This window comes from Scyliorhinus canicula, chromosome 9 (genome assembly GCF_902713615.1).
Source record: "Scyliorhinus canicula chromosome 9, sScyCan1.1, whole genome shotgun sequence".
Taxonomy (NCBI): Eukaryota; Metazoa; Chordata; class Chondrichthyes; order Carcharhiniformes; family Scyliorhinidae; genus Scyliorhinus; species Scyliorhinus canicula.
The window spans coordinates 23,214,639-23,227,998 of NC_052154.1; the positions used below are offsets into that span (position 1 = coordinate 23,214,639).

Below are 13,360 nucleotides of genomic sequence, written 5' to 3' on the forward strand. Positions count from 1 at the left end.
GCAGCCTGCCCAATATGACGTGGTCACGCCGGCGCCAACCACACCTGGTCGCACCGGCGTGAACAGCGCGGGAACGCTGTGAGGACGGCAACCGCGCATGCACGGGTTGGCATCGGCCAACCCGCGCATGCGCGGGTGACGGCATTTACGCGGCACCAAGGCCTGGCGCGCGTAAATGATGCGGGGCCGCTCCTAGCCCCCCGGGGGTGGGAGAATAGGGGGCAAGGAGCAGCCTCCGACGCCGGAGTGAAACACTCCGGTTTTCACTCCGGTGTCGGCACTTAGTTTCCCGTTGGGAGAATCCCACCCAATATACTTGGATGTTAGCCCCTTGCGAGCTCTGCCTGGCAACTGGAAGATATTGGGCTGCGAGGGGAAGTCTTCTGTAGGTTCACTGTGAAGTAGCCTAAATAGATATGCGGACAGAGATGCAAGCATCAGTGTGAAGGGAAAGAAGCCACATGCTGGGTTTGTTTCGCTTGCTAGCTACCTAATCATCTGGCACTTTCTCTTCTTTTTCCTCAAGGCAGAGGATCAAAGCAAGACCCAAGGGAACTTGTGTTGGTTCCTGTGGCCTGCTCCACAAAAACAAATCATCTCTGCAATATCTTTAACATACTTAACAAAATTCTTATACACACTTATGACATACTTTGAGAATTCTTAAACATACTTTCAACATACTTGGAGAATCATTAAAAAGACATGAATGAACTCTTCAAAGCTTTCAATAAAATAAATCTGACAGAATTTTATATACATCTGAAATAAGTTCATTTCATGTTGTTCCAGGTTCTTTGGATCTTCAACAATGAAGCCGAGCCACAATCAAGCCCCAAAGACTTTTGCCTTGAGACTTTCTATTCTGCCAGCAGCAACTGGACAACAGGAGATCAAAAGCTCCAACTCCATCAAATGCCCACCCCACCCCCGTCATGATTTACGTGCAAGAAGGTAAGACGAGGGCAGTCAGAACAGGGTGAAGGAATTCCACAATAAAACTCACAGCTCCATTTTCCTCCCATTAATGCTCCAGCTTGATAGAAATGAATGCATTCCTGAAGCAATATCCAGGCCTAGGAATTTAGGATCAAACAGTAGCATTTACATTAGTTCCCACTATAATACCGTGCAGTTTATTTTATGAAGGATAAAGACCAAAGTGGATTGGTTGGGCTTGACTGCCTATTTCTATCATTAGATTATAATCGGGTGAAATTTCATTACTGAGCCAGGAGCACAGAGTTGGGAACATCTCAACTCTGAAATCCTGACTTGGGAGACTTTGGGCAGCATGGTAGCACAAGTGGATAGCACTGTGGCTTTTCAGCGCCAGGGTCCCAGGTTCGATTCCCCACTGGGTCACTGTCTGTGCGGAGTCTACACGTTCTCCCCGTGTCTGCGTGGGTTTCTTCCGGGTGTTCCGGTTTCCTCCCACAGTCCAAAGACGTACAGGTTCGGTCGATTGGCCATGAGAAATTGCCCTTAGTGCCCAAAAAAGGTTAGAGGGGTTATTGGGTTACAGGGATAGGGTGGAAGTGAGGTTTGAAGTGGGTCGGTGCAGACTCGATGGGCCAAATGGCCTCCTTCTGTACTGTATGTTCTATGTGTTCTATGAGATATTTCCCCAAAGGGCCAGAATTTTGTTCCATGGGTGGGTGGAAAGGGGGAAGCGAACTGGAATTGGACCTACCACCATCTGGAAATAGTACATAAGTGCAGCCCTAGGAGAAACCAGGTGCTAAGGCAGGATGTTTAAAAGGTGGTTGTCATAAAAAAATCAGACAAAAGACCCTTTAGCTTCTCACCCCCCCTCCCATCACCACCCCCCCCCCCCACACACACACAGACAGATATATCCCCTACACCATTGAAGCCACCTCTTACCACCACCCACCTCCATGACCCCTCATCACCTCTATGCCAACCGATATTCCTCTGCACATCCCTCATGGCCCCTCATACCTTCCATGTCAAAGTATGCGCCTGTAATCATCTTCCATTGTCCCTCTGTACCAATTTAATGCCAACTCATGACAACCCATGACCACCACTCTTTTCCCTTACCCTCCATGACAATTTATCAAGTATCCACCATGGGCAGACCTCAGGAGCCATGAAATAAAATAAGTTCTTAGTTTCTATTGCAGATTTAAATATATTGTAAAACACAATGATGAAAAACTCATTCAAATCATGTATAATCCCTTCAAGTACTTAATCCCATAAAAGCAAACAATTCTATTCATAGCTTCACAACAGCTAACCCATTTCTAATCTCTCTGAACTGTCAATCAAACTGAGTTTACAATTCTCCTACTATGATGATAATAGCTTGTGGAAGCACTCAAGCTAATGTCAACAAACAACCTATCGAATTGCAAACACTGTTTCTTTTCAAATGAAAGCTGCTTTTTCCCAACAGTTCCTTATTCACTTTTCACAAACATTTACGTTGACTCTTAACAATCACAACGGGGTACCTAACCTTTCCCAGAGAGGGCGAGGCTGCTTTCAAGAGAGCCAGGTCTGGCAGTCCTGAGGGTATGCACTGGCTCACAGAGCTAGATTATATTTCACTGGTTGAATAGGGAAAGGCCAATCAGGCATTTGCAAACAAGCATAAGAATTTCGAACTGAATGCAGCAAAGGATGTGCAGCGAAAGTAGGTCAACAAGGATAGTTTGCAGGGTAACAGAACTAACCAGGATATCTGAAGCGGAGCTGGAGACAAATTGGTGATTAGGGTGGAGCAATGGAAGTTGAAAAGACAAACGGTTGAAAAAAAGTGCAAATGTTGCAATGTAACTGTGCACTGACATCGGAAAATACTGAGAACACACAGCAGGTTAATCTGCCGGATATATCCGTGCCAGGGTGGTTCAAACTAGAACTATAACATTGATCTATAACATCAGAGGCAGGAATTATGAAGAAAGCTTTGAGAAATTGAGTTTTTCAATCTTGAAAGAAGGCACTGAGCAGTAATCTTCCAGGTATATAAACTCGTAAATAATATAAAATTGTAAATCTGAAACACCACTTCAAATTTAACCACACGATTACGACACATTCAAAGTAGTAAAAGGTTAATTTAGGGGCAGGCCAGGAGGTTCTTCACATAAAGAATGATGCACACATGTGGATACAGAGCAAATCAAAGTTTAAAAACACCCAAATTGTCATTTTAAACAATAATGAGGGGAGGACAAAATACTTCGACATGAATAAGATCTGATGGACTGAATTAAATGTTTTATCTGTAACCATCCTGTGGTCTTGTGAAGCTAGGTTAATGTCTTAGGTATAGATTCTTTGTTAGATCTGGCAACCAACAGATAAGCCAGCCTACTAGCCTATATATTGCACTTAGCGATGAGTTGTCTCTTCCATTTTCTCTCATCCATCTCATTCCCTTCTGCTCAGAGGAGTATTTCCCATTTTTTGGAAGTCTTACCACTGCCAGACGTAATTATTTTTACGACCCTTTTATTTACTCAACGCTGATTCATGGTCTAAATTAAATGTTCATTTGTTAATCATTCAGGAGCTTTTTGCCTCTTGCTAGCTGTTTTAAAAGCTTTTCAGTAACTGAAAGTCATGAACTCTGTAACTGTCCCACACAAAAAAAAATCAGAATTTGTTTCTAACCCTCATTTTATTCAGTCCAATTAAGGGACTCTCCGATTGTTTAGTCTCCAGTTTGAGCAAGGTGCAAACGTTAAGCTGCCTTTGTCCATTATCAGATGCTGAGGCACCAATTCTAGCTATTATTTTTTATTTTTACTCGCTAAAAGAAAAATTTCAGGTCATACAGAAAACCTGAGAATGTTTGTTAAGCAAAAGAAAGGTAAATGATCTTTTGAATCAAAATGGTTCCTGTAATCAATAAATGAGTATTGCGGCCACTACCATCCTGGAATTCTCGGTTGGAAATCATGCATACTTCTCAAATCTAATGGTGGGAAAGAGTTTAATGTATTAAAAGATTGAAACTTGTCTTCAACTCTCTTCTAGTTATTAATCGGTTTCTTTTAATTCAATTGATTCCCCCATCCTCTCCCAAGTGTTGACTTCTGCTGCAGTACAAATCTACAAGTGGCAGATTTCCCAGTGCTACAAGATCTGCTCCAGGAATAACCTTAGGTGGTGGGTTTTTGACTATGGGGGGTGGTGGGGTCATGTGGTGTGTATGTGTGTGTGCGTGTATGTAAAGCAGCAATTACATCGAGCTAGCAGCATGGAAACAGGCCATTTAGTCCATCTGGTATATGTCAACAATGAATCACCACAGTTGAGTCAGACTTACTCAATAGCCATGTTTGGTAACTGGAATAGTCAGTCGAGTAACAAACTGAACTTATTTATTAACACAGCAGTATGTACACAAGAGATCTGGTTGAAAGCCATTGATCCTCTCTCTCTGTTGGCCATTACATTCTGGCCTACCTTATATACAATGAAACCCTGCCCCATAGTTAGGGGGGCCGTTAAATCTCCTCGAGCTATTAGCAAGTTTGCCCTTTGTGTCCAGTACGGGTTACTGCCCCTTTCAACAAGAGTTACTGAACAGCAAAAAAGGAGGAAGAATTTCCAGATAATTTCCTTCTCTCTGATCCAGGGCTACTGGAACCAATTCCTGTTTTTTTAAAATTTAGAGTACCCAATAATTTTTTTCCAATTAAGGGGCAATTTAGCGTAGTCAATCCACCTAGCCTGCACATCTTTGGGTTGTGGGGGAAAACCCACGCAAACACGGGGAGAATGTGCAAACTCCACACAGACAGTGACCCAGAGTCGGGATCGAACCTGGTACCTCGGTGCCGTGAGGCAGCAGTGCTACTCACTGCGCCATGGTATTGCACCACTGGAGCCAATTCTTTCTGCTCACCAGCACTGCCGTTAATGAGAAGAAACATCCCATGACAAACCAGAGATTAAACTTTGATTATTTTTTAAACTATTGAGTTGCAGGAGAAGGCACGGCATTAAAAATAGGAGCAACCCTTTTGGGATCTTTTCTTTATTTCTTGTGAACAAATCATTTGGACAGATTCTAATTGTTGAGATTCCACAATATCAATAGGGAGGACTGCCATTCTACTGGTTTAGCTCACTCGGCTAAATCGCTGGCTTTTAAAGCAGATCAAGCAGGCCAGCAGCACGGTTCGATTCCTGTACCAGCCTCCCCGGACAGGCGCCGGACTGTGGCGACTAGGGGCTTTTCACAGTAACTTCATTGAAGCCTACTCGTGACAATAAGCGATTTTCATTTTTCATTTCAATTCAGTTCCAACATGGTGCTCTTAATAAATACTGGACTTTTGAGTACTAATTAAATTTAATACAAACATTATGAGCTTTAGAGCAATATAAGCAAATGAAAATGAAAGCAGCGTAACAGCAATCTTTACAGAGATATATTATCCTGAGGACATTCCTTTGACTTTAGAGACAGGCACTGTTCATTTTCCATCCAATATATTATGTATACAAAGGTAATTTTCTAAGATGTGTTTATAAAATCAATGCTGAGAACAAAGAGTATTCTGAGGGAGGGATGCATTCTTGCGGTAACCAAGGAGAACAAAAAGTGCCAAAGACATTGTGGGCTGGAAATGTACTGTTAATGGGCCCGCATGAAACTTCTCCATTCGTTGTTTCAGATTAAGGTACTGACCCAGGCAATATTGGAGATAGTATCCTGTTGAAAGTAAATGGATTGGCTCCTTCGCTAAAATGGTGGAGAAAGGAATTATATAGAAATCCATGAATTAACAGTGTAATTTTAATAATGGCGGGTGTGATTTAGCAGTGCTGGGACGAGGCCGTTGAATCTCCCGAGAGGCCTTTCACGGGATTTGTGACACTTTTAACAAAATCTCGTGAGATTTCGCGAACTGGATCTCGCCCTCACTGGGTGTGATCCAGATACTAATATTTAAATGACACATTAGACTCATTTAAATATGTGTTCATGGGATTCTCCCGGCGCATGCGGAGGTGCTCAGGTGCCAGGTTGGCACCCAGGGATCGGGCCCGGGGAGCCTTACCAGGTGTAGAGGGGGTTGAGGGGATGTTCTCGGGGCCCTCCCTAAGGTTAGGGGGTGGAGGGGAGGGTCAGAAATAGTGGTGGGGGGGCCTGCCAGCAGGAAATGACTCATGTAACCTGGGTGGAGAGAAACTCCCAAGGCCTAAAGAAATGGCTACGTGCCGTTGAATAACGGGGGTGTTTCTTAGCACAGCAGTCTCCAAGAATCACCTTGCTAAACGTACCCAGAACCAGACATAGATTCTTTTCTGTTGAATTGTGCTTGTGGCATTGCCATAGAATAGAAAAATCTTTCTATTTGGAGGAAGCTGCAAGAAAAGGTTTTCTTCCAACTCCTAAAGGGCAGCACGATAGCACAGTGGTTAGTACAGTTGCTTCACAACTCCAGGGTCCCAGGCTCGATTCCTGGCTTGGGTTACTGTCTGTGCGGAGTCTGCACGTTCTCCCCGTGTTTGCGTGGGTTTCCTCCGGATGCTCCGGTTTCCTCCTACAGTCCACAAATGTGCAGGTTAGGTGGATTGACGATGCTAAATTGCCCATAGTGTCCAAAAAAGGTTAGGTGGGGTTACGGGGATAGAGTGGAGGTGTGGGGATAAGGTGGAGGTATGGGCTTAGGTAGGGTGCTCTTTCCAAGGGTCTGTGCAGACTCGATGGACTGAATGGCCTCCTTCTGCACTGTAAATTCTATGATTCTATGATTCTAAACTTTGACAGACACCTTTTTTCACTAAAACCCTAATACGTGCATTTTTCTGACCTCACAGCTGGACTTTTCACAATGATCCTGCCTAACCTTTTCCTTCTATCATTGATAAAACACAAGATGTCCATGTTCGTATCTCCACTCTTACCTCCACGGGGCCCACCTCCCAGGGATTCAGCAAGTGGATTCTTATTCTTTCCTTAACTTCAAATTGTTTAAGGGCTCTGCCCCTCTCTATATCCATTTCTCGCCCGATATTCTTGCTTGCACATCCTCTCTTCGCATACAACCACTTTTTCATTGCCAATCCCCTTCAGTCAATTATTACGAGTGCCTGCACCTTTATCCACTCTTGTCCCATCACTTTCGTCCATCTGCTTGTACCCATTTAGTATCCACTGCCCTATAAACCTATCAGGAGACATCTGTCTGAACCATAATAAGTGGAAATGCAGCATCACATCATAGTGTTGCTGCTGTTACTTGTTGTAATAGGAACAGGAACCTTGCAAGATTCAAAAACTCTTGCGTTAGCTGCAGGTAAATAGGCTACATATAAATTTGATTTGGAGAGGACAAATACCTGTCCTATTATTTGAGAGAGACTTTGATTCAACAACGGCATAATATTTGGGTCACATTTTTGCCAACAATCTGTCTCCTCTATTTGTCGGCATTCCATACAATTAATTCGATTTGAATTCCAAATTAAAGTTATTTGGAGGAAAGGTTCTAAATTTAGAAATGTGTTCAAGATTCTTTTAGTGATAACGTGCAGCAGTCATTGGAGAGAATCTTCTCCAGGTTTTTAACAAACTTAATAGCCGGAATCCTCCCCCCCCCCCCCCCCCCCCCCCCCCCCAAACTTCTGGTGGGTTTCCCCGTGGTGGATGCAGCGAGCCATTGGCTGCCAGTGGGATCTTCCAGTCCCGCAGAGGTTTACAGGCCTCTGCCTGGCTCCACGCCCCCACCCCCCACTCCCCATCAATCAGTCAATGCACCATTTGGGGCGGCGGGTTGACCTCAGTTGGTTTGGAAGATCCCACTGGCAGGAAGGGCTGGAAAATCCGAACCACATGTACCCAACTAATGTCATCAAAGAAAATTCCAGTTCAACATTCCCCTTCACTTTCACTTTTTCAGCTGGAAGGAATGGAAAATATAGACCACAACGTCATTGCCATCATCATTCACACCAGTCATGAATTAACAGGAGGATTTCTGGTCTGAAGAGTTTGCTCCACTCAAACTGAAGTCCAGTCCTACCATGTTCCACCAGCTAGGCAAAGGTGGCCCTTGAGAACAGTTACATTTACCTGGCAGTCAAGGTTATAATTCAGTGCTGAATTTGGTTGGAATCTCAATGCTCCAATGGTAAAGATATCCGGCTGCCTCCATTTCATTACTCTTTACTGCAATCTGTTCTAATTTGAGTTGATAATGTTATCAGAGTGCTGTTATATTGATTGGGAAATTTTGACTCAGGTCAAAAAATGAAAGAGTGACATTCACGCACATCCAATCTCAATGTTTTCCTAGAAAGATAAGAGCTACCGACTATAGCATATAGTGCATATATATGTTGAAAATATATGTGTCTATAACTGTAAAGTGTCTAGAACTGTAAAACCTAACTTGCTGCTTCACATTTTCAGTGAGCAACATGCTGCTGATCGATGGAAACACTGGTGTAAGGCACCTGAGAGAACCTCAGAAAAAGGTTATCTAATGCCAACAGTGCAGAAGGAGACCATTCATGTCTGCACCAAAGATCTGAAAGAGCAGCCTATTCCCTCCCCCAGAGACTCACTCCCCCATCCTCTCCCTGTAACCCTACCTAAAATGCACATTTTTGGACACAAAGGGGCAATTTTAGCATGGACAATCCACCTCACCTGCACATCTTTTGGACTGTGGGAGGAAACCAGAGCACCGGGAGGAAACCCACGCAGACAGAGGAAGATTGTGCGTACTGCACACAGTCACCCAAGGCCAGAATTGAACCCAGGTCCCCGGTGCTGTGAGGCAGCAATGCTGGCCACTGTACCACCGTGCCGCCCCAGATCAACATTGGTGAAGGAATCTTTCAGCTGTGGCTAAATAGATAACAAATAGTGGTGGATGGCCAATGCTGCTTCTTCATAATGGATTTCAAGAAATCATCATTTGCACATTCCAGCAACAATTCTAATACCATGATGTAAAGATAAACTTTTTCCCATATAATTAACTATGCTTCATTTTACTATGAATACAGTAAAGTGAATGGGTTATTCAGCAAGGGATTCATTGCTTTTTTAAGCAGTTTATTGTATTTTCATTTTAATGAATGTGATACGAATAGGTCAATTATGAAATCATGCAGCGTTTTTGTTGACAATTCCATAAGGTTACTTGAATTATTAAATGACCCTTGGTGATAGTAATTTAAGAAGAGCATTAATCAATCTTGACACCTCAGCACACCAGTAATGTAAAGAATAATTTCTTCTGAATTAAGGAGTCTTTATATAGCTATATCTTTTCAAGGCTTTTGAATTATCATGCAAACAGCATATCGAGATAGCCGACAAGTTTTATTGAGCAGTATATGCCACACATAAGTTTACAAGAATTGCTTCATTATTCGCACTTTATGGATTATGCACAAGGTTAATTTGGAAGGGAATACATTTGCAAGTGAAAATTGGATTTAAAAAGTAAGTCCAGAAAAATCGATCAATCATTAGCAATATTTGCTACTATCTAAAGTTGCTTTCATTAGATGAGTGTAAACATGGCAATCTTATTTAACAATCAAAGGCTTATGAAGATGGCAAAGGGTTCCTTCTATGGCAACAAAACTTCATTAGAAAAATGCCTGATCTCATTCGATGTAATTACTTTGTGCCCTCTTCTTGTGTACGGTTTGGCTTTGCATCAACATTATAATTGCATGACAAAATGTCAATATAGGTGCAGATCACAGCCCACGTTGTAAACAACAAAATTATCCAGTCAAGAGCTATGTTCAGCTGCATCAGCATGGACCCCATTTTGAGAGAAACACGATGAACTGCCAGAGATGCACACATATATAAAATGTGCATATCTCATGTTTAATTTACCTCATATTTAAGGCAATAAGCAGACCTAGACATGAAAGGGCACCTGCATGCCCTGGCACTCAAAAAGAATCTGAAGCACTTCAGAAAGATTTTATGTTTCTGGGGGATTTCTCCCCAATATACACTCATCTCAAATCCTGAACACGTGATTACTAATAGTTCTTCTCCTTCCTGTGGTTGCGCAGAAAAATGTCAAGCAATAACTTTATAAGGGATCCTGGGATTAAACTGGTTCAGACTAACATTCTCGGATTCCTTCTACTTGTTAAAAAAAAGAGCAAGAGGAGACACCACGACTTTACTGGTGCAAGGGAGAGGGGACTCTGAAGGAGATCAAGTGAATGCAAAAGTCTTCAATTCCCTCATCTAATGTCTAGTAATGGTATTGACTATCGCTTCTTGGCCTTTTGGCTAAGATCAAGCGTAGGATCAAACATGAGATCAGGTGCAAAACCTGTTCTTGTCAGCTTGGATCTTCTATGTCCCTTTTGTAGGGACCATAAATTTGATTCAATTAAAATTAAAAATGGTTTTTGGAGCAAGCAAGGAGATGGATTAAGGGCTTGCCCCATCCACTCTGCGCATTGGCTTCATAACTCTGAGAAAGGTAGAAAAACATTGTTTTAAATTGACTGCACAAATGGAAGGTACTGAAGGTAAATCAGATAAAAAAAATCGGACATAACAAATAAAAATAAGAGGGCAGAAGATCAAAGAAATCGAGTGACTAAAACGAATTAAATGTCTGGATTCTCTTCCCATCAATAGCTTGTGGTACCATACCTAACTCACAGCTATTTCCTCCCAGATGGAAGCCATGCATAACCATTTGAGGCTGCTCATTCTTGGCTTACAATTGCGGAAGGAGAAGATGTATTTCAAGTGCACGTTTGAAAGGCACCGCCAGGGCAGCAGGGTCGCACAGTGGTTAGCACTGTGGCTTCACAGCACTAGGGTCCCAGGTGCGATTCCCGGCTTGGGCCACTGTCTGTGCAGAGTCTGCACGTTCTCCCCATGTCTGCGTGGGTTTCCTCCGAGTGCTCCGGTTTCCTCCCACAAGTCCTGAAAGACTGTGCTGTTAGGTGAATTGGACATTCTGAATTCTCCCTCAGTGTACCCGGATATGGCGATGAGGGGATTCTCACAGTAACTTCCTTGCTGTGTTAATGGAAGCCTACTTGTGACAATAATAAAGATCATTATTACCTAAAGAGAAAATCAAAAGGCAAAGTAGTCTCCATTTTTTCAGTAAATGTGTGGAGATTCTGCTTGCACAGGTGAAGGGCTGGAAGGACGACTGGAGGGACAGGAGGCATTTGTCTTGGTGCAGGCTGCTGGAGGAAGGTGAGCAGAAATGGTTAATAGGCTGCCCCAAGATCTGTCAAGCAATGCTGGAAAGGTTTCAATAACCTGACACGATAATGAAATGAAATGAAAATCGCTTATTGTCACAAGTAGGCTTCAAATGAAGTTACTGTGAAAAGCCCCTAGTCGCCACATTCCGGCGCCTGTTCGGGGAGGCTGTTACGGGAATCGAACCGTGCGACTGGCCTGCCTTGGTCTGCTTTCAAAGCCAGCGATTTAGCCCTGTGCTAAACAGCCCCTGATGGCTTCTGTTAGTCTACAATTACATTTCAATGAAAGGGACAAGGCACTTTCATCTCATCATTACATAGATCTGTAGCACCATCTTCTATCCCTCTAAAGAGGAAAGAAAAACAAGCATATGTCCAGTGCTGTAAAAAGCTACTCCAGGGATGACAAAGTAATTGAAAACCCTGCGGAATTGACTGAACAGTGAGAAGAATTGTCACTTTGTGAGTGAGAGCTTGAGATTAAGAGCTTGGGAATGGGAGAGGGAAGGTTCTGTACCTCCTGGTCAGAGAAGAAGCAATTGTATTCAGCTGAGGAACATAGTGGGCAGCACGGTAGCATAAGTGGATAGCACTGTGGCTTCACAGAGCCAGGGTCCCAGGTTCGATTCCCCGCTGGATCACTGTCTGTGCAGAGTCTGCACGTTCTCCCCGTGTCTGCGTGGGTTTCCTCCAGGTGCTCTGGTTTCGTCCCACTGTCCAAAGACGTGCAGGTTAGGTGGATTGACCATGCTGAATTGCCCTTGGTGACCAAGGTGGTTTGGAGGGGGTTATTGGGTTACGGGGAGATGATGGAAGTGAGGGCTAAAGTGGGCTGGTGCGGACACGATGGGCCAAATGGCCTCCTTCTGCTCTGTATGTTCTATCATCTATATAGTGACCCAAATCTTAGAGGTCCTATCTTCAAAATGTATTGAGGGGCTTTGATCTCATATGAATGAACTGCAATAGCTCTCGCCGTTAAGGCAGTGGGCATAGAACCCATAGAATTATGGTTCAGAATATTTCTGGAGGCCCTTATAGGGAACTCAATTTTGAAGGATGTAATTGTAGTCTTTGCAGTAGATTTGGAGCAAAGAACAAAGAAAAGTACAGCACAGAAACAGGCCCTTCAGCCCTTCAAGCCTGTGCCGACCATGCTGGCCGTCTAAACTAAAATCTTCTATACTTCCGGGGTCCATATCCCTCTATTCCCATCCTAATCATGTATTTGTCAAGATGCCCCTTAAACGTCACTATCATCCCTGCTTCCACCACCTTCTCCGGTAGCGAGTTCCAGGCACCCACTACCCTCTGTGTAAGTGAGCAGCTGCCTTGAATAAAATATTTCACCACTGCTTACTGTCCTGAAATAGGTTGCTCTTCCTTTTGTCTGATATTCCTTCATTAGTCCATCCTTCTAATGGCTACCTGCAAGGTAGTTATTATCTGGGCGAGTCAGACAGAAACTCAAATTTGTAAAACCGTTTCAGCATCTGATCAAAAAACATGAAGAAATGACTGGAATGCAAGACGTCTTTTTCACAAAAATTGTATTTTAATTTTCTTTAGTGATCCTCCTTCCCTTGGTGGCATGTGCTAATGTTCAGCAAAGAAAAAAGGTTCTACCAATCCAGTTCTCTATAGGTCACTGGAAAGCGCCTCCAAGATCAACAGATGACTTCACTCCAAGAGGGACTGACAGAAGACCAAAGAAAGTCGGGCTTTTTGGAAGGAGGTGAAATGAAGAACAGAAGATTGTGCTGACAAGGTTCTTTCGGAAGCTGAAAAGGTTTGCGCAGATAATGGAAGGCTGTATTAGGCTCGCTAATCTAATTCATTCCAGGCAGAATGGCAGGGCCATTTGCATCAATAGTAAATGCGAAAAAGTGTCAGATTGTTTTCGTAAAAATACAGATCCCTATAAAGGAATATTTATTTCTAAATTAAGTCAAAACGAAAGGATGAAGTTGCACTCACCCGGGGCACCATTGCAAAGTTTACTGGTTCTACACTAACACTATTTTAGAGCAAAAGACAAAATATAAATATGTAGACAAGGAATTACATTATATACACAGATGCTGTACATCTTCAAATACTTCCCAACTGCCAGCAATCATTCAGTTGGTAACACTGCCTCCTG

General features: G+C 43.2%; 1 protein-coding gene and 1 pseudogene across 2 annotated transcripts in view; one reads left to right on the top strand and one right to left on the bottom strand.

Annotated features, from left to right (window-relative positions):
* cdh13 (cadherin 13, H-cadherin (heart)) overlaps positions 1-13,360 on the bottom strand; it is a 1,126,050-nt gene that overhangs the window by 575,207 nt on the left and 537,483 nt on the right. The gene's annotated exons all lie outside the window — the stretch shown is intronic.
* Positions 10,254-10,482, top strand: LOC119972041 (annotated as a pseudogene).